A 27,613-nucleotide genomic window follows, 5' to 3' on the forward strand; every position below is an offset into this window, starting at 1 on the left:
CCCTGAATGGGGCCATAATGCAGCTACTGTACATTTTCAGCTTGTATCTACATTCTAAGCCAACCAGTCCATGTTCCAAATTTGGATGGACTTTTTAATCCCTCTTTCAACTGATTTAAGGAAGCCCCGGAACAAGAGGTGCCAGTTCAACCATGATGGATAGCAGGAAATCTGGCCATCTGCTTGCGCAGCTTACTTTTGCCATTTGACCCTATTCGGGCCCAGATCTGGATATGCCAACTTCATCTTACAATAGAATGCTTTGGACTCACCTAACCTTGTGTCTTGGTGAGTCTGGTAGAACCCTGATCACCATGAGCAGTTCTGAACACATGAGTTTGTACCTAATGAATTTGATGTCCCATGGCCGTCTCCTTTATCATCTAACCTTGATTTCTTTTGCTTCTACAAGTTAAGAGACATATTTGTTGCTTGTCCATTGATCTTGTCCTTTGGAATTCTGTTACATTAGCTATCCTAGAGCTCCCTTCAGATTAGGCTTCACTTGCTGGCATCTAACCTTGCAATTCATTACAATAAAAGTGCCTTGTTGTTTCTGACAATTGACTTCTGCTACCTGGCAGCTATTATTTTGGCAATGCAATAATCTTCTGTTGCTATCAGAGGGCCAGAATCTGTAACAGCATCTGCCACTGTCAGCCTTGGCTGACAAAGCAAAGCTACCACTGAGCTTTTCAAGGATGCCAAGGACCTTGTCACATGCACATTCACTATTGCTGGTAAATGAAGGGTTCTCTGGAGTGGTCTTACCTTAAACATGGTTGTCAGCTGAATTTCTGCTCTTAAATAACATTTCCATTCTATCAAGCCCACTTCTCTGCTTTCATCTTCTGCCATGGAGTTTTTGCAATTAGTTTCACTTAGTATGAGCTACTGCTTTGGTCAGTCTATTAAGAGCCATATGTTATCTCCTCATGTAGTTTTGCAAGGCTTTCTAGTCTATATCACATGAGGGTTTCAATATCTATAAACTCTTCCTGGTTGTCATGGTTAATTTGGTGATGTTAGCTTGATGAGACCATAAGGTATCCAAACATTTGATCAAACATAACTCTAGGTGTGTCGTTAATATTGAGTCTGAGAGAATTTCACCCACAATATCTCCTAGTGCCGTAGGACATGACTACGCATAGTGTTATATTCAGTTCATTTATTCGTCTACAGAACTTTAAATTATTAATTACTATTTATAGGATACTGGAGGATTCTAGAAATTTTTTTTTTTTTGTTAGGTGTTGCCAAGATCACCCTCAGAACTGATGATATGCCAGAAGGAACTTCCAGAACTCAAAAGTTATTACACAAACAGTTAAGATTTAGGAGAGTGAAAAGATACAGAGCTAAATTAGCCAAGAGAAAAAGCACATCATGAAAATCCAGAGAAAACCAGGCATCGCAGGTGATCTGTGTTTATATAAAGTACATGACAGCATGTGGCCACTGTGCTTTTTATATTATCAACTGGAACATTTTTAAGCCTTTAGTCAACAGAGTTTACATTTACACAGTGATCAGTCTGCAAGGAGCTGCATGCCACAATTTGATGGACCAGCAGAGAGCTATCCATGGCAGTTCCTTCCCAAATGATATCTTACGTAGTAGATGTAACCTGAAAAATGACAATCAACAGCTCCTGGCACATTACTAGAGTCCCATTCAGTCACCAACAATTGGTCCTGCTCATCCATAGTGTGTGACCAGAATATATCCCATTGTGATGCCACTCGAGTGCTCAGGTTTCCCTTCAGCAGTGTCGGGCTTTACTAAAGGAGGTGGTCTTAGCAAACATACAGCTTCCCTCTTTTCAGGAATTCAGTTTAACTCTACTAAGAGACAACATTATACTTCTGCTGTGATCCTCTCTCAATGTGATGCTATATTTTCCTCATTGGAGAACATATTTTTTTTTTTTTCATTCCTTGCCTTCAATTACTATTTCTTTTTCTCTCAATTTGTCACGGAGTTTAATCCAAACTGTTCCACTTTTGGAAGGGATGTTGGATTCTCTACTATGCTGGCTCAGAGTGCCGGCAGAAATACAAGCTAACCAGTGCTCTGCCCCCAGGCCCTTCACGTTCATCTAGGACAGGATACACAGATGCAGAACTCTTGAGCTGCCTAGCTAGTAAGCAACACAGCTGCAGACACTGGCACTGCTAATTTTGTCAGAAGCTACAATCCAGTCCTTCAGAACCTGAGAAATTCTAGCAAAAATGTATAAAGGTATAGTTATGGCTTCTTGTTTAAGGATCAGCCTTGCTACTAGCATCTGGCATGTTAACCTCTTCTCAGAATACTCTACCAGTCTAAAACAGAGTTGAGGGAATGTAGGATGACTTGAATAGTCAGAAAGTATCCTCTGCTTTTTGCTTATCTTTAGATTGCAGACAATGTGAAGGAACCCATGCAGGCTGGTTCCCCCGTGGGTTGAGTGTGAGCATATACCCTTAAAATCATGGAGGAGGCTGGCACCGCAGCTCACTTGGCTAATCCTCCGCCTGCGGCGCTGGTACTCCGGGTTCTAGTCCCGGTTGCTCCTCTTCCAGTCCAGCTCTCTGCTGTGGCCCAGGAAGGCAGTGGAGGATGGCCCAAGTGCTTGGGCCCTGCACCCACATGGGAGACCAGGAAGAAGCACCTGGCTCCTGGCTTCGGATTGGTGCAGCGCGCTGGCTGTAGCAGCCATTTGGGGGGTGAACCAATGGAAAGGAAGACCTTTCTCTCTCTCTCTCTCTCTCTCTCTCTCTCTCTCTCTCTCACTGTCTAACTCTGCCTGTCTAAATAAATAAATAAATAAATAAAGTCATGGGGGAAAGGCCTTTGTTCCCTGACCACTCCATGTTTGACAACACATGTTCCATATTCTACTGAACCACTTCTCTGAGGATCATCAGTGACACAACTTGTCCATTTGATGTAATGTAGCTTCTCCCAATACTACCACTGATGTGTTGAAAAATTTAACTTGAAGGTTCCAACTGGTCTGATATTTTTGCTGTTGTCCTTTTGTAGTATTTTGAACCTTTGCAGATAAGAATGAAGATGCAAAGTCCAGTCCAGAGTATGTAGGACACATTGGTAGCCTGTGGGGTGTGCAGTGCCAGCTTCAGGGGACAGTTAAAGACTGAATATGCTTTCATTCATGACAAGTAAAGTATAGGTTGAAAGTTTTGATTCATCAGCTCTGTCTTTGTGGAGTAAGTTAATTTTAGAATTGAAATAAAACAAGAAACCAGATTAGGGAAGAGAGCCAAGACTCAAACTCAGGCATTCTAATATAGGATGTGGGTATCCCAAGCAGTATCATAAATTCTATGCCAAAGGCCCACCCTCTCACAAATTTTATTTTTGTGATTCTTTCTGTTTTATCCTTATCTGTTTAGTTAATCATGTCTTATCTCCATGTTTTTTTCTCTGTTTATTAGTTTTACTTGGTTTTATTTTTAAACTTCTTGTTTTAATAAATAAAATAAGATTCTATTTAACCTTCCTTATTTACTAGCATATGGTATCAAGGTTATAAATATTGTAGCTATCAGTTTAGCACTATCATAAATTTTGATATGATTCATAGTGTCATTCCTTACTATACATTTCATAATTTACAAGATTTTTTTTGACATATCCATGGAAGTTTTTGTGTCAATGACATTATTTTATAATGATTTGTCTATTCATTCCTTTACCATATAATTCTAATTTCAACTTATATTTTCTTCATTCCATTTATAGATTTATATTCCTATATATATTTACAATAACTTTAGTAATTATTCTTTTATATTAAGTACTTGGGCGGAGGTGAGACATTGTGACACAAAGAAGGTTAAGCCATAGCTTGGGATGCCCACATCTCATATTGGATTCTTAGTTCAAGTCCTGGCTACTTCATTTCTGATCTAGCTCCCTGCTAATTAATGCACCTGGGAAGCAGCAAATACTGGCTCAGGTACTTCAGATCCTGCCTGTGCCTCCTACATGAAAGACCTACATGGAGTTTCTGGCTCCTGCTCCAGCCTGGTCCAGCTCTGGCTATTGTGGCCACGTGGAGAATGAACCAGGGATGGAAGATTCTCTCTCTCTCTCTCTCTCTCACTCTCTCTCTCACTCTCTCATTCTGCTTCTCAAATAATTATTAAGTTACAAAACATAGAATTGTATCTATGCACTACATTGAATGTTCTCTTTTCATTAATATTACATTCACATAAAATTTATGAGAAATATGTTGTAGTAATAATCATTCATTTCCTGTGACCCTAAGAATCTAGTTTATTATATTAATAAATTCCTTAAAAAATACAGAGAAGTATATGTTTGTGTTTGTGTATCAACTTATATTCCCCCATGTTGCTTATATGTGATAGTTTATAATTTTTTATTGCTTACTATGCTTCAGGTAAAAAACTTAGGAGAGTTCCTGAGTTCTGAAATGCAAACCTGAAGAGATTTCTCTAGAGAATGTTAGGTCTTGTTTCTGTCAGGGTTATAGGCATTCCAATGGGCTTGGACAGAGTATTATGTTAATGTTACAGTTTGTGTTTTATGGATCCAATGAGTATTATAAATTCAAACCCCGATCCCAAGGTAAGTATAGGTTCTGGGTTTTGATTAACCCCTGATGACTTTTTTCCCATTCCATTGCTAATATAAATAGCAAGTTTCCTTGCTGCTTCTTTAAGCCAGTGGTCAGGAAGGATTTTTGCAACTCTCCCCTTAAATGACATTTAAAGATTGGATATAGTGTATAGATTTAACCCTGTTTTAAAGAGAGAGAGAAGTTTAGGCAATGAGATATTGCCAAATGTTTGTTAATCCTCTTTTCCTTCCTCTTCCTTAGGTCTTCAGAGTTATAATTCTGAAAACACAATTTATTCATTTTCTTTTTCCCAAGACCAATTCTTCTTCCTGTATTTATGATCACATTTATGATATTCATAATCTGCCTTGTTCTGGAATTAACTTCTCAGAATCATTAGTTCTTCTTACTCTGTGTCCTACACCAACACTGGTAACATGCACCATCTATACTACCTTTAAATGTTCATATCTTCTTTTTTCTTTTCTAATCCATCATTATTGCTCCAGTTTACATCCTCATTATTTCTTACCTGGACCATTGCAGTAGCATATTAAGTGGTTTCTCTGTACTCATATTTTTTTTTTTCTTTTTCTTTTTGGACAGGCAGAGTGGACAGAGAGAGAGAGAGACAGAGAGAAAGGTCTTCCTTTGCCATTGGTTCACCCTCCAATGGCCGCTGCGGCCCACGCGCTGCGGCTGGCGCACCGTGCTGATCCGATGGCAGGAGCCAGGTGCTTCTCCTGGTCTCCCACGGGGTGCAGGGCCCAAGCACTTGGGCCATCCTCCACTGCACTCCCTGGCCACAGCAGAGAGCTGGCCTGGAAGAGGGGCAACCGGGACAGAATCCGGCGCCCGGACCGGGACTAGAACCCAGTGTGCCCGTGCTGCAAGGCGAAGGATTAGCCTATTGAGCTGCGGCGCCGGCAACGTGTACTCATATTTCCCCTCAGACTCTTCTCCAACAATAATATAAAGGTTTGACCATGTCCTCAAAGTAGATGCACATTTTATTTTCTCAACTACTTCCCTTACCACTACAGTTCTTAAATTGTAGCCAAATATATATTTGATTTTCCCTGGACATTCCATTTATCACTGTACTCATTTTTAAAAATTTACTTATTTCTTTGACACATAAAATTTATAGATGTTTGTGAGATACTATGTTCAATACATGTATGCATTGAGTAATGTTCAAATCTGTGTAATCACATTCTTTGTTTTTCCTCTGCCAGGATTAACCTCCTGTATCCCATGGGTAGTTTCTACTAATTATTATTTTCTTAAGAGGCAGAGAAACACACGCACACACATACACACAGAGATAAGACAAAGAGACAGAGCTCCTCTCTGCTTGTTCACTCCTCCAAAGCACACAAATCTGTAGCCAGGAGCTGGAAACTCAGTCTAGGTCTCCCATGTGTTTGGCAGGGACTCAACTACTTGAGTCATCATCTGCTGGCTCCCAGGGGACACATTAGCAGAAAGTTGGAATTGAGAGTGGAGTTGGGACTTGAATCCAGGCCTTCCAATTTAGGATGTGGGAGTCTCAAACAGCTGCTTAATTGCTATATTAAATGGCTACCTTGAGGTTTTACTAATTATTGAAGACCCAGATTCTATGCCATGGATTCTTTATATTTCCCTTATCATATGATGGAAACTATTCACTTGCTTCTTTATGTTACCATTTACTTTTTGTTCATCTTTATTTCAGTAGTATCCTACAATAATATAAACCCTTACATTCCTGTTTTGCCCTTCAGGCTGTGTGCTCCTGCAGGGTAGGGGCCATTTTTCATCATCTTTATCATCTCTGTCTGTCTAGCTAGCATGCTGCCTAGAACACAATAGATGCTCAATACATGTTTTTTAATAAATTAATAAAATAGCAAAGCTATATTATTATGCCAAAATAGGAACATGAAGATGTTTTAATATTTTAGGCAATATGTGTCTTTTCATCTAGTATCTGCTGCAAAGTCTAAGAATTCAGTGGGGAACTAATTTTAAGTGAAACCTGCTGATATAGAAGCAAAATTAGATTTTTGAACCTTGTTATCCTCTTCCCTAAAATACAACTAGGAATTCTTGCTCTCAGTTGCTGTAGACCCAGATAAGCAAATATAAACAGTGAGTTATTTATGTTAACTAATACTTATAGGAACTGAAAAATGCTTTCCTTATTTAATTATTTCAATTATAACACATATTTACAACATTAAATTTATAACACAGGAAAAATAAAAGGTCATGAATAATAACCATATCCCTCTGCATGATAGTCAGTATTTTGAAATATATTTATATATGGCATCGGAGGCCAAGAATAAAGTCACAGCGTAATTCTATTCTTAGTATCACTTTAAAAAGGAATAAATTAAAATAATCAATTATTTAATGCATTAAACTCTAATAGAAGAACGTTTCCAGTCAAATAGGCTTCATAAAGATTTTGTCTCATCGATGATGAAGGTCAAGAGATGACTCTAATTGGCTTCTACTAAGCATGATTTCTCCTTGGAAGTTTTCAGAGGACCACAGGTCTTGGGCAACATGGGGAGGAGGAGTTAATGATAGATAAACAAAATCAGGATCTTTTCCAAAAAAGAAAGGAGTGGGATGGTAGTGACTTGGCTAACTTCAGGTTCAACTCCAGAGAGTACAGATTTTCCTCATTTTTAAGGAGTTGAAGCCTATTTTCTTAAACATCACTAAGTTCTCTGAGGATTGACATTTAGGTATTTTTCTTCCAATATTTCCATTTCATAAATAATACATCCATGAAAGTTACTGTGAACATTCATGTTTATATTTATCAGTTTAGGGTTAAATTAAGCAATATATTAAAGCTTCAATAAACCTTGAGGCATTGCCAATAAGAAAATCATCCATTCACACTAGCAACACATGAGAATAATGATTCCTTTGAGCACTTTGGGCATTTTCTTAAAAAAATTTGCCAGGTATTTTTTTAAAAATTAAGGAAATCTGTGTTTCTATAGAATCTAACTCAGGCTTGCATGAGTAATAACACAAACTGACTTAGGCTCCCAGTACTTATTTGATATTATTGATATTCAGTTTGTGTCTTTTAATTCTGGTGTCTTTTAATCCTCCTTATTTTAATAATAGTTACACATGTATCTCTAGGAGTGCTTGAGAGCTAACTCACAAGGATAAAACCAACCAACAAAATTCTTCATGAATTAACAAATTTTGAAGAAAATGAAAGAATATCTTAGAAGGAATAAATTTTATTATAATGAATCAACATCTTATTTATTTATTCATTCATTGATTTATTTATATAATGAGAAGATATTTCATGATCTTCATATATACAATTTTAAGAAAATTATAATACTTCCCATTCTCCTTCTCTCCATCCCTCCTTCCTTAAGGCCAGAGCTGCACCTATCTGAAGCCAGGAGCCTCCCCACCCCAGGTCTCCCACGCGGGTGCAGGGGCACAAGGATTTGGGCCATCCTCCACTGCTTTCCCAGGCCATAGCAGAAATCTGGATCAGAAGTGGAGCAGGGGCTGGTGAAATGGCGCATTAGGTTAATCTTCTGCCTGCGGCGCTGGTATCCCATATGGGCACCGGTTCTACTCCAGGTTGCTCTTCTTCCAGTCCAGCTCTCTGCTATGGCCTGGGATAGCAGTGGAGGATGGCCCAAGTCCTTGGCACCTGTACCCACATGAGAGACCAGGAAGAAGCACCTGGCTTCTGGCTTCGGATCGGCGTAGCTCTGGCCGTTGCGGCCATTTGGAGAGTGAACCAACGGAAGGAAGACCTTCCTCTCTCTCTCTCTCACTCACTCTCTCTCTCTCTCTCTCTATCTCTCACTGTCTGTAACACTACCTGTCAAATAAATAAATAAAATCTTAAAAAAAAGAAGTGGAGCAGCCGGGACTGGAACTGGTGCCTATATGGAATGCCGGCACTGCAGGCGGTGGCTTTACCTTCTACGCCACAGTGCCAGCTTCTCTTAATTTTCTTTTAATATTTGTGACATTCTCCCAAAAGCAATTTATAGATTCAATGCAAAACAAATCAAGATACCAAAGACATTCTTCTCAGATCTGGATAAATGATGCTGAAATTCATATGGAGATGCAGGAGACCTCAAATAGCTAAAGCAATTTTGTACAACAAAAACAAAGCTGGAGGCATCACAATACCAGATTTTAGGGCATACTACAGGGCAGCTGTAATCAAAACAGCATGGTACTGGTACAGAAACAGATGGATAGACCAATGGAACAGAATAGAAACACCAGAAATCAACCCAAACATCTAAAGCCAACTTATATTTGATCAAGGACCTAAAACCAATTCCTGGAGTAAGGACAGTCTATTCATAAATTGTGCTTGGAAAACTGGATCTCCCGTGCAGAAGCATCAAGCGAGACCCCTACCTTACACCTTACACAAAAATCCACTAAGCATGGATTAAAGACCTAAATCTACGACCCAACACCATCAAATTATTAGAGAACATTGGATAAACCCTGCAAGATATTGGCACTGGCAAAGACTTCCTGGAAAAGACCCTAGAGGCACAGGCAGTCAAAGCCAAAATTAACATTTGGGATTGCATCAAATTGAGAAGTTTCTGTACTGCAAAAGAAACAGACAAGTGAAGAGGCAACCGACAGAATGGGAAAAAATATTCGCAAAAAATGCAACAGATTAAGGGTTAATAACCAGAATCTACAAAGAAATCAAGAAACTCCACAACAAAACAAACAACTCACTTAAGAGATGGGCCAAGGACCTCAATAGACATTTTTCAAAAGAGGAAATCCAAATGGCCAACAGACACATGAAAAACTGTTCAAGATCACTAGCAATCAGGGAAATGCAAATCAAAACTACAATGAGGTTTCACCTCACCCCAGTGAGAATGGCTCACATTCAGAAATCTACCAACAATAGATGCTGGCGAGGATGTGGGGAAAAAGGGACACTAACCCACTGTTGGTGGTAATGTAAACTGGTGAAGCCACTATGGAAGTCAGTCTGGAGATTCCTCAGACTGCAAAAAAACAATGAAATCCGGTCATTTGCAACAAAATGGAGGAATCTGGAAAACATTATGCTGAGTGAAATAAGCCAGTTCCAAAGAGACAAATATCATATGTTTTCCCTGGTAGGTGACAACTAACTGAGCACCAAAAACGAAACCTGTTAAAGTGAAATGAATACTTTGAGAAATGGTGACTTGATCAGCCCTGTCCTGACTGTTGATGAACAACTTAATACGTTATCCCTCTTAGTATTTTTTTTGTTTGTTCTACTTAATATTATTGGTTGAATTCTGTAATTAATACACAGTTATTCTTAAGTGTTGAAACTTAACTGAAAAGTGATCCCTGTTAAACATAAGAGTGGGAATAAGAGAGGGAAGAGATGTACAATTTGGGACATGCTCAAGCTGACTTACCTCAAACGGTAGAGTTAGAAACATACCAGGGGATTCCAATTCAATCCCATCAAGGTGGCATGTACCAATGCCATCTCACTAGTCCCAGTGATCAATTTCTGTTCACAATTGATCATAATGATAGGACTAAGAACCAAAGGGATCACATAAACAAGACTAGTGTCTGCAAATACTAGCTGATAGAATCAAAAAGGGAGAGAACGATCCAACATGGGAAGTGAGATACACAGCAGACCCATAGAATGGCAGATGTCCTAAACAGGACTCTGGCCTCAGAATCAGCCCTGAAGGCATGCGGATCCAGCTGAAAAGCCCATGAGAGTATTTCAGGCATGGAAAGCCAAGACACTCTGGGAAAAAAAAAAAAACCCTAAATGAAAGATCTCTGTGAGTGAGATCCCAGTGGAAAGAACAGGTCTTCAAAGAAGGAGGTACCTTTCTCTGAAGGGAGGAGAGAACTTCCACTTTGACCATGGCCTTGTCTAAATATGATCAGAGTTGGTGAACTCAGGGGGGTTCCATAGCCTTGGCAGCTCATGACAAGAGCCTAGGGTGATTACTGATGCCATAAACAAGAGTGTCAATTTGTTAAGTCAACAACAGGAGTCACTGTGCACTTACTCCTCATGTAGGATCTTTGTCCTTATGTGCTGTACATTGAGATTTAATGCTATAACTAGTACTCAAACAGTATTTTTCACTTTATGTTTCTGTGTGGGAGCAAACTGTTGAAATCTTTACTTAATGTATGCTAAACTGATCTTCTGTATATAAAGAGAATTGAGAATGAATCTTGATGTGAATGGAATGGGAGAGGGAGTGGGAAAGGGGAGGGTTGTGGGTGGGAGGGGCGTTATGGGGGGAAGCCATTGTAATCTATAAGCTACACTTTGGAAATTTATATTTATTAATAAAAGTTAAAAAAAGAAAAAAAAAGAAATTGGAAAGGCATCAAATAAATGATCTAATAATGCATCTCAAGGACCTAGAAAAATAAGAACAAACCAAACACAAAATAAGTAGAAAAAAAGAAACAATAAAAGTTAGAAAATAAAGAAACAACTTTGAAATCAAAATGAAATACAAATGATCAGTGGAATGAAGAGTTGATTTTTTGAAAAAAAAAAAAAAAAAGCCTGATAAACCATTGGCCCAATTAATCAAAAATGAGAGAATATCCAAATTAATAAAAGTAGAGATGATAAAGGAAATATTGCAATGGCCACCACAGAAATAAGTGAGAACCACCTGTAATTGCTACAGACAGCTATATGCCAACAAACTGGTTATTAATGGTGAACTCTGAAATGGCACTTTTAGAAAACCACACGTTTTTCTAAAGAAATGGATAGATTTTTGGACACATACAATTTACCAAAACAGAAGCAGAAAGACACAGAAACACTAAGTAGACCAATAGCAAAGACAGAGATTCAATCAGCAATAAAGACCTTCCAAATAAAAAAAAAGCCCTGTATTAGATGGCTTCACTGCTGAATTCTACCAAATTTTTAAAGAACTAATCCCAATTCTTAAACTATGCAAAACAATTGAAAGGGGGGAATCCTCCCAATTTTCTTCAATGAGGCAAGAATCCCCTTAATTCTAAAACGAGAAAAAGATACAAAAAAGGAAGAGAAATAAACACCAATACCACTGATAAACACAGATGCAAAATTCATTAAGAAAACAGTGGCTAATTAAATCAAGCAACACATTAAAAAGATCATCCACCTGGACCAATGCGTTTACCCCTGGGATACAGGGAAGATTCTGCATTTGCAAATCAATAAATCTGATACATCATATTAACAAAAAGAATAAAAAGCACATGATTACCTAAGTACATGCAGAGAAAATATTTGATAAAATGCAACATCCTCTCATGATTAGAAAAAATAATCTTACGCATATTGGGAATAAAAGGAATATACCTGTATAGCTTAACACAGTTAAGGCAATATATGACAAAACCACATTGACTGGGGAAAAACTAGAAGCATTCCCATAATAACCAGAACCACACAAGGATGTCCACTATCACCATTACGATTCCCTATAGTTTTGGAAGATTTAGCCAGAGCCATTAGGCATGAAAAAGTAATCAAACGTATAAAAATTAGAAAAGAAGAAGTCAAATTATCCCTTTTTGCAGATGACATTATCCTATACACAGGGGAACCAAAAGACTCCACTAAGAGATTATTAGAAATCATAAGAGAGTTTGGCAAAGTTGCAAGACATAAAATCAACACTCAAAAATCACAGCATTTGTATACACAAACAATGCTATGCTGAGAAAGAACTTGTAAGATAAAAATAGCTATGAAAAATTTTAAATACCTTGGGATAAACTTAACCAATAATGTGAAAGATCTCTATAATGAAAATTACAAAACATTAAGGAATAAAATAGAGACACAAAAAAATGGAAGAAAATTTCATGTTTATGAATTAGAAGAATTAATATCACCAAAATATCCATACTACCCAAAGCAAGTTACATATTTAACGTGATCCCAATCCAAATAACAAGAACATTTTTCTCACATTTAGAAAACAAACAAACAAACAAACAAACCTAAATCTCAAAAGGAAAAATAAGACAACCCAAATAGCTAAAGCAATCTTAAACAATAAGAACAAATGGAGACATCACAATACCAGATTTCAAGGCATATTACAGAGTAGTTATAATCAAAACAGCCTGGTATTGGTATAAAAGTAGAGATGTGGACCAATGCAACAAATTAGAAATGCCAGAAATTAATCCACATATCTACAACCCATCATTGACAAACAAGCTGAAATCATACCCTGGAGAAAGGACGATCTCTTCAACAAATGGTGTTGGGAAAATCAGATCTCCACATGCAAAAGTATGAAACAAAACCCTTAACTTACAGGGATAGAGAAGTTAAAATACAATGGATCAACATCTAAACCTAAGACCTGAAGCAATCAAATCACTCGAGGAAAAAATAAGGGAAATCCTGCAAGATACTGGTAGGCAAAGATCTCTTGGATAAGATCCCAGAAGACATGCAATAGAAGGAAAAATAGGCAAAAAGAACTACATCAAGTGAAGAAACTTCTGTACAGCAATGGAAACATTCAAGCAAGTAAAGAGGCAACCAACAGATTGGAAGATAATATTTCTAAACTAAACATCTGATAATGGATGAATATCCAGAATATATAAGGAGCTCAAGAAATTCAGCAACAGCACAAACAATTCAATTAACAAATGGGCTAAGGATATGATCAGGCATTTTTCAAAGCATGAAATACAAATGACCAATAGACGCAAGAAAAGATGCTCAGGATCACTAGATTTAGGGAAATGCAAATAAAAACCACAATGAGGTTTCACCTCACCCCAGTTAGAATGGCTATCACCCAAAAATCAAAAAATTAACAAACGTTGGTTATGATATGGAGATAATAGTACCTTAAATCATTCTTGGTAAGAATGTAAATTAGTAAAACCGTTATGGAAGACAATATTGAGATCCCTGAAAAATCTGAAAATTGACCTACCATACGACATAGTCATTCCACTCCTGGAATTGACCCAAATGAAGTGAAATCAGCATATTCCAAAGTTATCTGTATTCCCATGTTTATAGCACATCAATTCACAGCAGCTAAGATATGAAATCAACCCAGATGTCTATCAACTGATGACAGTTGATACACATGATGGAATAATACTCAGCCATAAAAAAGAATGAAATCCTGTCTTTTGCAATAAAGTAGATGCAATAGGAGGCTGTTATGTTTACTGAGATAAAGCCATACCAAAAATGCAAGTATCATATGTTTTCTCTGATACAAAAAAGTAATGTGTACAACTCAAATTGACAACTTGAGATTTGATTATTGTTTATAGCCTCCGCCTAAACTCATGTGGGAACAGGAGTCTTTCTACCTAATACTACTTGTTGAATTATTTATTTAGTGGAAGATTAAGTTTGTGATTATAAAAGTAAATTGAAAGTATATATCACCAATATTTTTAAGGTCCTTTTATTTTTATATATTTAAACTTTTATTTAATGAATATAAATTTCCTTAGTACAGCTTATGGATTACAATGGCTCTCCCCCCCATAACTTCCCTCCCACCCGCAACCCTCCCATTTCCTGCTCCCTCTCCCATTCCATTCACATCAAGATTCATTCTCAATTCTCTTTATATACAGAAGATCAGTTTAGCATACATTAAGTAAAGATTTCATCAGTTTGCACCCACATAGAAACACAAGGTGAAAAATACTGTTTGAGTACTAGTTATAGCATTAAATCACAATGTACAGCACATTAAGGACAGAGATCCTGCATGAGGAGTAAGTGCACAGTGACTCCTGTTGTTGACTTAACAAATTGACACTCTTGTTTATGGCATCAGTAATCACCCTAGGCTCTTGTCATGAGCTGCCAAGGCTATGGAAGCCTTTTCAGTTCACTGACTCTGATCATATTTAGACAAGGTCATAGTCAAAGTGGAAGTTCTCTCCTCCTTTCAGAGAAAGGTACCTCCTTCTTTGAAGACCTGTTCTTTCCACTGGGATCTCACTCACAGAGATCTTTCATTTAGTTTTTTTTTTTTTTTTTTCCCAGAGTGTCTTGGCTTTCCATGCCTGAAATACTCTCATGGGCTTTTCAGCTGGATCCGCATGCCTTCAGGGCTGATTCTGAGGCCAGAGTCCTGTTTAGGACATCTGCCATTCTATGGGTCTGCTGTGTATCTCACTTCCCATGTTGGATCGTTCTCTCCCTTTTTGATTCTATCAGCTAGTATTTGCAGACACTAGTCTTGTTTATGTGATCCCTTTGGTTCTTAGTCCTATCATTATGATCAATTGTGAACAGAAATTGATCACTGGGACTAGTGAGATGGCATTGGTACATGCCACCTTGATGGGATTGAATTGGAATCCCCTGGTATGTTTCTAACTCTACCGTTTGAGGTAAGTCAGCTTGAGCATGTCCCAAATTGTACATCTCTTCCCTCTCTTATTCCCACTCTTATGTTTAACAGGGATCACTTTTCAGTTAAATTTCAACACTTAAGAATAACTGTGTATTAATTACAGAATTCAACCAATAATATTAAGTAGAACAAACAAAAAAAATACTAAGAGGGATAACATATTAAGTTGCTCATCAACAGTCAGGGTGAGGGCTAATCAAGTCATCGTTTCTCATAGTGTTCTTCCTTCTGTTGGTTCAACCCCCAAATGGCTGCTGCGGCTGGCGCGCTGCGCTGATCTGAAGCCAGGAGCCAGGTGCTTCCTCCTGGTCTCCCATGTGGGTGCAGGGCCCAAGCACTTGGGCCATCCTCCACTGCCTTCCTGGGCCACAGCAGAGAGCTGGACTGGAAGAGGAGCAACCAGGACAGAATCTGGTGCCCCAACCGGGACTAGAACCTGGAGTACCGGCGCCACAGGTGGAGGATTAGCCTAGTGAGTCGTGGTGCCAGCCCTCAATTTCTTAATATGAACCCTAACTGATACAATCTTTCCTCTTAACATGTTGCATCTCATAAGTTTTTTTTTTTAAAGATTTTATTTATTTATTTGAGAGGTAGAGTTACACACAGTGAGAGGGAGAGACAGAGAGAAAGGTATTCCCTCCGTTGGTTCACTCTCCAAAGGCCGAAACAGCCAGAGCTGTGCTGATCCAAAGCCAGGAGCTTCCTCCCGGTCTTCCCATGTGGGTGCAGGGGCCCACGCACTTGGGCCATCTTCCACTGCCTTTTTAGGCCAGAGAGTTGGACTGGAAGAGGAGCAACCGGGACTAGAACCGGCACCTTTATGGGATGCCAGCGCCGCAGGCAGAGGATTAACCTACTGTGCCATAGTGCCAGTCCCATCCCATAAGTTTTGATATGTTGTGTTGTTATTTTCATTCATTTATAGGAATTTTTTTTATTTTCCTTTTAATTTAAGATGCAGTATTCGTTATAGAGTATGTTATTCAGTCTCCCTATGTTTACATATTTTCTGTAGTTCTTATTTTAAGTTCCAGCTTCATTCCATTGTGGTCAGAAAAGGTACATTTCAATTTGTTTTAATCTTTTGAAACTTCTTTTTTTGGCCTGACATATGGTCGATCCTAGAGAATGTTCCATACACTGATGAAAAAAGTTTGTACCCTGTAGCTGTGGCATGAAATATTCTTTAGATATCAATTAGATCTATTTGGTCAATAGTGTATATTAGCTCTATTGTTTCTTTGTTGATTTTTGTCTGGTTGAACTGTTTATTGATGAAAATTGGGTATTGATGACAACATTGTTATTTACTTGACCCTATGTCTCATTTTAGATCCTTTAATGTTGTTTTAAATAGCCAGGTGTCCTAGCATTGCATGTATATACATTTAATACAGTGAAATTTTTCTGTTGAATTGATTCCTTAATCATTATATAACACCCTTCTGTGTCTCTTAACTGCTTTTTGTCTTCAAGTCTATTTTGTGTAATACTAGGATGGCTATTCCTGCTTAGTTTTGATTTCTGTTTGCATGGAGTAACTTCTTTTTTCACTTCTTTTTTTAAACATTCTTTTTTTTTTTTTGAAAAACTTAATTAACTTTAACAAAGAACCCAAGAATTGGCCCGCACTGCCTGCCCTCGGGAGGGCGCTGCTGGATCTTGTGGCTGTCGCTGTCCCCGGCCGGGTCCGGTCGAGTGCAGGTGAAAAGCGTGGCACTCCAAACACTGAGGAGCAACTGTTCCCGTCAGCCCAAATAACTATTTACAGCCAAGGGGAAACCCTTCTGAATGGAGCAGGCGTGAATCGGAGGACCTACTGGGAGAACAAGGTCGCCCACCTCGCGGAAGCCAAGTCGCGGGACCCAGCCGCAGAAGCCCCAGGGTCTGCGCGACAGTGCTCCAAGGAGAGTGCATGCCACACAGAAAACAGCGGGGAGATTTGGGACACTCAGGGCTCCGAGTCCACACATCGGCGCTGGAAGGGGAGGTGAGCTCAATAACCCGAGACATTGGTGGGGAAACGGGGGTCAGAATCTAGAGGGGGGCCGGAAAGTGCAGCAAACTCACTACCGGAAAGAAGGAAAAAAAAAAGCTTCGGGGTTTCTCTTCCCCCTAACCTTGCAAAGGTTACAAGGCCTCAAGACTTGAAGAATTCCCAAGAGACAAAGAGCAGGCCTCCTCTTTGGATTTACATATCAATGGGGGAGAGTTAAGGAACTGAGTCACTACAATTCAGTAGCCTAGGCAACCCAGTGGGAGTCCAGAGGAGCCAAAGACTGGAAGCTAAATACCATCAATTCTGCACAGCCCTGCCCTGCAGTGTTACTTACCCCCTGAATAAATAAAATAAAATAAATAAATAAAAAGAGAGAGATTTACCACGCATAACCTGAGGGTGTCACCTTTGCACACCCTTAACCAGGAAGAACCAGGCAGAGCTCTCAGGCCGCACCCATCTCAAGCCTCCAAGGCTTCTCCAACAGCAGGCAGTCCACTTAACACGGACACAGTATAAAAAAAAAAGAAAAGAAAAAAAAAAAAAAGCGCACAGTGACGCAAGAAGAATTAACTATGCCGAGTAACAAACACAGAAATAGAGGGAGCAAGATCAACGATGACACTATGATGCCTCCAAATAAGCAAAACACCCCAAGCCAAGAATATGAAGATGATGAGATAGAAGAAATGCAAGATACGGATTTCAAAAAATTTATGATAAGAACATTTAGAAGTTTTCAAAAGCAAATCCTTGAACTACAGAAATCCTTAATGGACAAGATTGAAAATCTTTCTCGTGAAAATGAAATTTTAAGGAAGAGTCAAAATGAAACTCAGAAACTAGTAGAACAGGAAAGTGTAATAGTCAAGAGAAATCAAAATGAAATGAAGAGCTCAATAGATCAAATGACAAACACATTAGAAAGCCTTAAAAACAGAATGGGTGAAGCAGAAGAGAGAATATCGGACTTAGAAGATAGAGCACAGGAAAACATACAGTCAAACCAAAGAAAAGAAGAGGAAATTAGAAACCTGAAAAATATTGTTGGGAATCTACAGGATACTATTAAAAAAACCAACATTCGAGTTCTAGGAGTTCCTGAAGGCATGGAGAGAGAGAAAGGATTGGAAGGCCTTTTTAGTGAGATACTAGCAGAGAACTTTCCAGGTTTGGAGAAGGACAGAGATATCCTAGTACAGGAAGCTCATAGAACCCCCAATAAACATGACCAAAAGAGATCCTCACCACGACACGTGGTAATTAAACTTACCACAGTGAAACATAAAGAAAAGATCCTAAAATGTGCAAGAGAGAAACGTCAGATTACTCTCAGAGGATCTCCAATCAGACTCACAGCTGACTTCTCATCAGAAACCCTACAAGCTAGGAGGGAATGGCGAGACATAGCACAGGTGCTAAGAGAGAAAAATTGCCAGCCCAGAATATTATATCCTGCCAAGCTCTCATTTGTGAATGAAGGTGAAATAAAGACCTTTCATAGCAAACAGAAATTGAAAGACTTTGTGGCCACTCGTCCGGCCCTGCAAAAGATACTTAAAGATGTGCTACACTCAGAAACACAGAAACACGGCCATCAATATGAAAGAAGGGAAAGGAAGAACACCTACCAGTAAAAGAGCATGGGAAGCTCAAAGCATATACTAGAAAATATTTCCGGGAAAATGGCAGGGCAAAGTCACTACGTATCAATTGTCACATTGAACATTAATGGTCTGAATTCTTCAGTTAAAAGACACCGTTTGGCTGACTGGCTCACAGAACACAACCCAACTATTTGTTGCCTACAAGAAACACATCTCTCTAACAAAGAGGCATGCAGACTGAAAGTGAAAGGTTGGAAAAAGATATTCCATGCCAACAGAAACCAAAAAAAAGCAGGTGTAGCCATATTAATATCAGACAAAATAAACTTTAATACAAAAACTGTTAAGAGAGACAAAGAGGGACACTATATAATGATTAAGGGTTCAATTCAACAGGAAGATGTAACTATTATAAATGTATATGCACCTAATTACAGGGCACCGGTCTATTTAAAAGATATGTTAAGGGACTTAAAGGGAGATTTAGATTCCAATACAATAGTACTGGGGGACTTCAATACTCCACTCTCAGAAATAGACAGATCATCCGGACAGAAGATCAACAAGGAAACAGCAGATTTAATTGACACTGTTGCCCAAATGGATCTAACAGATATCTACAGAACTTTCAACCCTACATCTACAGACTTCACATTCTTCTCAGCAGCGCATGGAACCTTCTCTAGGATTGATCACATACTAGGCCATAAAGCAAGTCTCAGCAAATTTAAAAGAATTAGAATCATACCATGCAGCTTCTCAGACCACAGCGGGATGAAGCTGGAAATTAGCAACTCAGGAAACCCCAGAAAGTATGCAAACACATGGAGACTGAACAACATGCTCCTGAATGAACACTGGGTCATTCAAGAAATCAAAAGAGAAATCAAAAACTTTCTGGAAGTAAATGAAGACAACAACACAACATATCAAAACTTATGGGATACAGCAAAAGCAGTATTGAGAGGCAAGTTTATAGCAATAGGTGCCTATATCAAGAAATTGGAAAGGTACCAAATAAATGAGCTTTCAGCGCACCTCAAGGACCTAGAAAAACTACAGCAAACCAAACCCAAATCTAGTAGGAGAAGAGAAATAATTAAAACCAGAGAAGAAATTAACAGGATTGAATCCAAAAAAACATTACAAAAAATCAGCCAAGCGAGAAGCTGGTTTTTTGAAAAAATAAACAAAATTGACACCCCATTGGCCCAACTAACTAAAAAAAGAAGAGAAAAGACCCAAATCAATAAAATCAGAGATGAAAAAGGAAACGTAACAACAGACACCACAGAAATAAAAAGAATCATCAGAAATTACTACAAGGACCTGTATGCCAGCAAACAGGAAAACCTATCAGAAATGGATAGATTCCTGGACACATGCAATCTACCAAAATTGAACCATGAAGACATCGAAAACCTAAATAGACCCATAACTGAAACAGAAATTGAAACAGTAATAAAGGCCCTCCCAACAAAGAAAAGCCCAGGACCAGATGGATTCACTGCTGAATTCTACCAGACATTTAAAGAAGAACTAATCCCATTTCTTCTCAAACTATTCAGAACAATCGAAGAAGAGGGAATCCTCCCAAATTCTTTCTATGAAGCCAGCATCACCTTAATCCCTAAGCCAGAGAAAGATGCAGCACTGAAAGAAAATTATAGACCAATATCCCTGATGAACATAGATGCAAAAATCCTCAATAAAATTCTGGCCAATAGAATACAACAACACATCAGGAAAATCATCCACCCAGACCAAGTGGGATTCATCCCTGGTATGCAGGGATGGTTCAACATTCGCAAATCAATCAATGTGATTCACCACATTAACAGACTGCAGAAGAAAAACCATATGATTATCTCAATTGATGCAGAGAAAGCATTTGATAAAATTCAACACCCTTTCATGATGAAAACTCTAAGCAAATTGGGTATAGAAGGAACATTCCTCAATATAATCAAAGCAATTTATAAAAAACCCACAGCCAGCATCCTATTGAATGGGGAAAAGTTGGAAGCATTTCCACTGAGATCTGGTACCAGACAGGGATGCCCACTCTCACCACTGCTATTTAACATAGTTCTGGAAGTTTTAGCCAGAGCCATCAGACAAGAAAAAGAAATCAAAGGAATACAAATCAAGAAGGAAGAAGTCAAACTATCCCTCTTTGCAGACGATATGATTCTGTACTTAGAGGATCCAAAGAACTCTACTAAGAGACTATTGGAACTCATAGAGGAGTTTGGCAAAGTGGCAGGATATAAAATCAATGCACAAAAATCAACAGCCTTTGTATACACAAGTAATGCCATGACTGAGAAAGAACTGCTAAGATCAATCCCATTCACAATAGCTACAAAAACAATCAAATACCTTGGAATAAACTTAACCAAGGACGTTAAAGATCTCTACGATGAGAATTACAAAACCTTAAAGAAAGAAATAGAAGAGGATACCAAAAAATGGAAAAATCTTCCATGCTCATGGATTGGAAGAATCAATATCATCAAAATGTCCATTCTCCCAAAAGCAATTTATAGATTCAATGCAATCCCAATCAAGATACCAAAGACATTCTTCGCAGATCTAGAAAAAATGATGCTGAAATTCATATGGAGGCACAAGAGACCTCGAATAGCTAAAGCAATCTTGTACAACAAAAACAAAGCCGGAGGCATCACAATACCAGATTTCAGGACATACTACAGGGCAGTTGTAATCAAAACAGCATGGTACTGGTACAGAAACAGATGGATAGACCAATGGAACAGAATTGAAACACCAGAAATCAATCCAAACATCTACAGCCAACTTATATTTGATCAAGGATCTAAAACTAATTCCTGGAGCAAGGACAGTCTATTCAATAAATGGTGCTGGGAAAACTGGATTTCCACGTGCAGAAGCATGAAGCAAGACCCCTACCTTACACCTTACACAAAAATCCACTCAACGTGGATTAAAGACCTAAATCTACGTCCTGACACCATTAAGTTATTAGAGAACATTGGAGAAACCCTTCAAGATATTGGCACAGGCAAAGAATTTCTGGAAAAGACCCGGGAGGCACAGACAGTCAAAGCCAAAATCAACTATTGGGATTGCATCAAATTGAGAAGTTTCTGTACTGCAAAAGAAACAGTCAGGAGAGTGAAGAGACAACCAACAGAATGGGAAAAAATATTTGCAAACTATGCAACAGATAAAGGGTTAATAACCAGAATCTACAAAGAGATCAAGAAACTCCACAAAAACAAAACCAACAACCCACTTAAGAGATGGGCCAAGGACTTCAATAGACATTTTTCAAAAGAGGAAATCCAAATGGCCAACAGGCACATGAAAAAATGTTCAAGGTCACTAGCAATCAGGGAAATGCAAATCAAAAGCACAATGAGGTTTCACCTCACCCCGGTTAGAATGGCTCACATACAGAAATCTACCAACAACAGATGCTGGCGAGGATGTGGGGAAAAAGGGACACTAACCCACTGTTGGTGGGAATGCAAACTGGTCAAGCCACTATGGAAATCAGTCTGGAGATTCCTCAGAAACCTGAATATAACCCTACCGTTCGACCCAGCCATCCCACTCCTTGGAATTTACCCAAAGGAGTTTAAATTGATAAAGAAAAAAGCGGTCTGCACCCTAATGTTTATTGCAGCTCAATTCACAATAGCCAAGACCTGGAACCAACCTAAATGCCCATCAATGGTAGACTGGATAAAGAAATTATGGGATATGTATTCTTTAGAATACTATACCGCAGTAAGAAACAACGAAATCCAGTCATTTGCAACAAAATGGAGGAATCTGGAACACATCATGCTGAGTGAATTAAGCCAGTCCCAAAGGGACAAATACCATATGTTCTCCCTGATCGGTGACAACTGACTGAACACCAAAAAGGAAACCTCCTGAAGTGAAATGGACACTATGAGAAATGGTGACTTGATCAGCATAGCCCTGACTGCTAATGGACAACTTAATACATTATCCCTCATAGTATTTTTTTTTTGTCTGTTCTACTTAATATGACTGGTTTAATTCTGTAATTATCACACAGTTATTCTTAAGTGTTGAAAATTATCTGAAATGTGATCCCTGTTAAACATAAATGTGGGAATAAGAGAGGGAAGAGATGTATAATTTGGGGCATGCTCGGGCTGACTTGCCCCAATTGGTAGAGTTGGAAACATACTAGGGGATTCCAATTCAATCCCATCAAGGTGGCATGTGCCAATGCCATCTCACTATTCCAAGTGATCAATTTCAGTTCACAATTGATCATAATGAAAGGACTAAGAGTCAAAGGGAGCACATAAACAAGTCTAGTATCTGCTAACACTAACCGATAGAATAAATAAAGGGGAGAGTGATCCAACATGGGAAGTGAGATACTCAGCAGACTCATAGAATGGCAGATGTCCTAAATAGCACTCTGGCCTCAGAATCAGCCCTAAAGGCACTCGGATCTGGCTGAAAAGCCCATGAGAGTATTTCAGGCATGGAAAGCCAAGACACTCTGGCAAAAAGATCTCTGTGAGTGAGATCCCAGTGGAAAGAACAGGTCTTCAAAGAGGGAGGTGCCTTTCTCTGAAGGGAGGAGAGAACCTCCACTTTGACTATGACCTTGTCTAAACAAGATAAGAGTCAGAGAACTCAAGGGGCTTCCATAGCCTTGGAAACTCATGACTGGTGCATAGGGAGATTACTGATGCCATAAACAGGAGTGTCAATTTGTAAAGTCAACAACAGGAGTCACTGTGCACTTACTACTCATGTAGGATCTCTGTCCTTAATGTGCTGTACACTGAGGCTTAATGCTATAACGAGTACTCAAACAGTATATTTCACTTTGTGTTTCTATGGGGGTGCAAACGATTGAAATCTTTACTTAATGTACACTAAACTGATCTTCTGTTAAAAAAAAAAAAAAAAAAAGAAGAAGAAACTATCAATTCCCAACTTGACTCTCACTGGGATTAAACATGACAATAGGTCTGATCTGATTTCATCATCATTTAAAAAAAAATCATCTATTATTTTTCACTTTATGTTTCTGTGTGGGAACAAACTGTTGAAATCCTTACTTAAGGTATACTAAGCTGATCTTCTGTATACTAAGATAATCGAAAATGAATCTTGATGTGAATGGAAGGGGAGAGGGAGTGGGAAAGGGGAGGGTGGTGGGTGGGAAGGACGGTATGGGGGGGAAAGCCATTGTAACCCATGAGACGTACTTTGGAAATTTATATTCATTAAATAAAAGATTAAAAAAAAAAAAAAAGAACCCAAGAATTATACATCTTTTGCAAGCACTTAGGCATGACTATAACTTATGAGACATAAGAATATCCTCCACTACACACACTAAAATGAAGTAAATCTTTGAGAACATGTTTTAGTATTAACTCTTATACTAAAATTCTTTGAGGACAGAGGTCCTGCATGGGAAGTTAGTGCACAGTGGCTCCTGTTATTAATTTATCAATTAACACTCATTTATCACCCAAGGCTCTTGACATGAGCTGCCTAGGCTATGGGAAGCCTTTTGAATCCACAAACTCTTTCAGTATGTAGATAAGGCCCTAAGCAAAGTAGAATTTCTCTCCTCCCTTCAGAGAAACGTACATCCTTCTTTGCTGACCACTTCTTTCCACTGGAGTCTCACAGAAGTCCTTCATGTAGGACACTTTTTGCCATAGTGTCTTGGGTTTCTATGCCTGAAATGTTCTCATGGGCTTTTCAGCCAGACCAGAATGCCTTAAAAGCTGATTCTGAGGTTAGAGTACTACTTAACGTGATTGTCATTCTATGAATCTACTGAATGGACTGCTTCCCATTTTGGAACATTCTCTCCTTTTTAATTCTATTATTACTAGCAAACACTTAATTTGTATGATCACTTTAACACTTAATCCTATATATGATTACTTTACTACTTAATCCTATCCATACGATCACTTTAACACTTAAAATGCTATTTTTACCACCTGACTTAAGGGGACTTGGGGTCCTATGGCAAGTTTCTAAACTATACCCCTAGAATTAAGTCCATAGGAATGTATGAAGAACTATACAGCTTTACAGTTACAAACTTCATACACATCATAATTATAACTTTAGGTATATGGTGTTTCTTCCCAACATGCCTGCCTTCCCACCCATACTCCCACCCCTCTTCCTCCTCCTTCTCTTATTCCCACTTTCAGACTGTGTGTATATTTGTTGATGAGGTGTGTTTCTTGTAGGCAGTATGTAGATAGATCTTGTTTTTTAATCCACTTGCTCAGTCCGTATCTTTTAATTGGGGATTTTAGGCCATTTACATTCAAGGTTATTATTGCTAGCAATGACTTGGTCCTACCATTTTCCTGTAAGTATTCCTAGTGTTTTTCTTGGACTCCTTTGTACTTTTACTATTAGGTTTTCTGCCTTCACATTCTTTCATCATGCTGATTATCTTTCTCTGTTTCTTTTGAAGTTCTGTTTTTGTTACTTTGGGGAGTTGTATTTTTTCTCTTGTTCATTTCTACATTTATTTCTACACTTGTTTTTATGCATCTGTGGAAACATTTGTTGATATCTCTTCTGAAGGCTTTGTTCTTTGAGATATACCTCTATGGCTTAGTGGAATGCCTAATTTTTCAGGAGTTTCCCAAGACATGTACTGGGTAGGGTGGGGCCACAGAACTCTGACCAGAGTCATGGTGTGCAGGGGATCCACTCCCTGCCCTGCAAACCTCTCCACCCATGATGAGAACTGCCCCATTCCTAAAGCTTGACAGAGGTTGGTTGGGTGAAGAAAAGGGAGCAACATGCCCTCCCTTCATGGAAGTAAGTGAGCACCCTTCCCCACCTGCCAACACTCCAGTTCAGACCCAATGTCAGTGGTTCTGAGAATTTATTCCTCAGACAAAATTGACCAGTGATATGTGGGCCACAATAGCTGTCACTCCCCTTATTCTGGTAAGATGTTACTTTTCTGCTGGCTGTTTTGTACCTTGGTGGGGAGAGGGGAAGAAATCAATGTACTCTCCCTTCATGGGGTTGTATAAGCACTTTGTCCCCTGCCAGCTCCAAAGACTAGACTCAAAATCAGTGGGACTGTGAGGTTAAGATCACCAGTGGCTTGGGGGCTGCTGTAGGTTCTTCTTACCTCAGACTGAGATGATGGTGTCCCTGCTGACTGCAGGAGTCACTGTTGGTGTCTGCTGCATGTTTGCACAGTCCTTGCTGTTCCACGGAGTCTCTCTTATTTCTGTAGACATCCCGGTGAAAAACTTCTCTCCAACTGTACCCTGTGAACATGGTTCCTCTCCTGTTCTGGTGTCTTACCCTGGCCAACATCAGCTTGTGTTTAACCTATTCAATCATCTTGGATCAATCAACAGAGTTTGTGGTGGTTTTTTTTTTTTTTTTCTTTCAAAACATCCTTCCGCTATAAGAAATAGTTTGGCCTAAACCAGAGTGCATCTTGATTTATTACCAGTGTGTGTGTGTGTGTGTGTGTGTGTGTGTGTTTAATGTACATTTCATGAGACTTTCCCTTTGGATCATAAGTCTGTATTTTGATGATTTCATCATTTCACAGACATTGCAGATTCCTAGGCCAAGTGGAGTTCATGTGAGACCAGGCCTTTTTTACGCTTTGCAAAAGTTGAGACATTTCATTTTGATCCTCTATAGGGTTTCCTCTCTTTCAGGAATGGCTGGCTATGGTTCTGGGTATTCTAGCCCTGTCTGATCAATTTTCTAGCTTTACATAAACTTTAGAGTGTTTGTCAGCTTTCCTGCCAAGTGTATGATATCATTAACTACAATACTTCCACACATTTGCAAGTGTTCCATTTTAGTTTCAGTATGTAAACCTCATTGTAATCCATAGGATAAAAGAATTTTCTTGGAAATCACAACCTTAACAGGAATGTGTTAAAATCATATACAATGTTTCTTTGCTTAGGTGGCTGCCATATGCATTACTTCATCTGCAGAAAAAACACAAACAGCATCTGTAACTTCAAAAATGTCTTTGTAAAAAATTTACAGTCTTTCTGTCTTTCTGCCTTTCCTTTCTTTTTCCTTTCTTTCTTGTCCCAACTCTCAATCAGACCTCAGGAATCCATTTAGCTTCTACCCTACTAAGGCCAATTGGCTGATACACTGGGAGGCCCAAAAAAGCTGCAGGTAAATTAATAGCAGAATTGGAGACTGCAAACCATGCCTGGCTGCTCTTGAAATCCTTCTGAAGCCTGAATTATTTGTATTAAGATAGGCCAGCACTCAGGCCCCTATGAGTCAATTCTTTGTAACAGTTGCCAATATTTTTATACCTGAGAGAGCGGCTTCATTCTTTATTATTGCTCAGGAATCAATACTCCCATTGCCCTCACAAAATGCTATACAAGCATTATTGGCATTTCACTTGGCAGTGAAGGGTATCAACATCAATCTCGCCAACTGCACACTTCGCTAACCCTGCTCCACTTCTCCTGCATCTATTTGTATTCCATCCAGGCTGTCCGTGGTGCTCGATTTGAATGGGAATCTTTCGTACTGCCCTGACACGTTCTGCGATAAGGAAATGGAAAAGCATCACTTAGTCACTCACAGAAATAATCACTCTCTCCTCTCCCCTGCCCATTTTGTGCTTAGATATTTTGCAGCTTTTAATAAAATATCATTTCCCACAACCCTGTGGTTTTCTAAAAGTGCCGTTTCAGAGTTCACGATTAATAACCAAGTGGCAGTGTTTAATTCCATCCATTGGAAGTGGCTGTGAACTTTAAAGACAGTTCTTGGGTTTGAGAATGTTTCTTAAAGCAACAAATCTTAAAAAAAAAAGAAAGAGGCCGGCGCCGCGGCTCACTAGGCTAATCCTCCGCCTAGCGGCGCCGGCACACCGGGTTCTAGTCCTGGTCGGGGCGCCGGATTCTGTCCCGGTTGC

General features: G+C 39.0%; 1 long non-coding RNA gene across 1 annotated transcript in view; it reads left to right on the plus strand.

Annotated features, from left to right (window-relative positions):
* Positions 1 to 27,308, plus strand: part of LOC149128694 (uncharacterized) — a 172,283-nt gene extending 144,975 nt beyond the window's left edge. The window contains exon 3 of the long non-coding RNA XR_016213479.1: positions 27,184 to 27,308. This is a non-coding gene — a long non-coding RNA (uncharacterized LOC149128694). The remainder of the gene's footprint in view (positions 1 to 27,183) is intronic.
* The last annotated feature ends 305 nt before the right edge of the window (positions 27,309 to 27,613 follow it).

The sequence above is a fragment of the Oryctolagus cuniculus genome, chromosome 1 (assembly GCF_051225735.1).
Source record: "Oryctolagus cuniculus isolate XC-2025 breed Fujian yellow rabbit chromosome 1, ASM5122573v1, whole genome shotgun sequence".
Classification (NCBI taxonomy): Eukaryota; Metazoa; Chordata; class Mammalia; order Lagomorpha; family Leporidae; genus Oryctolagus; species Oryctolagus cuniculus.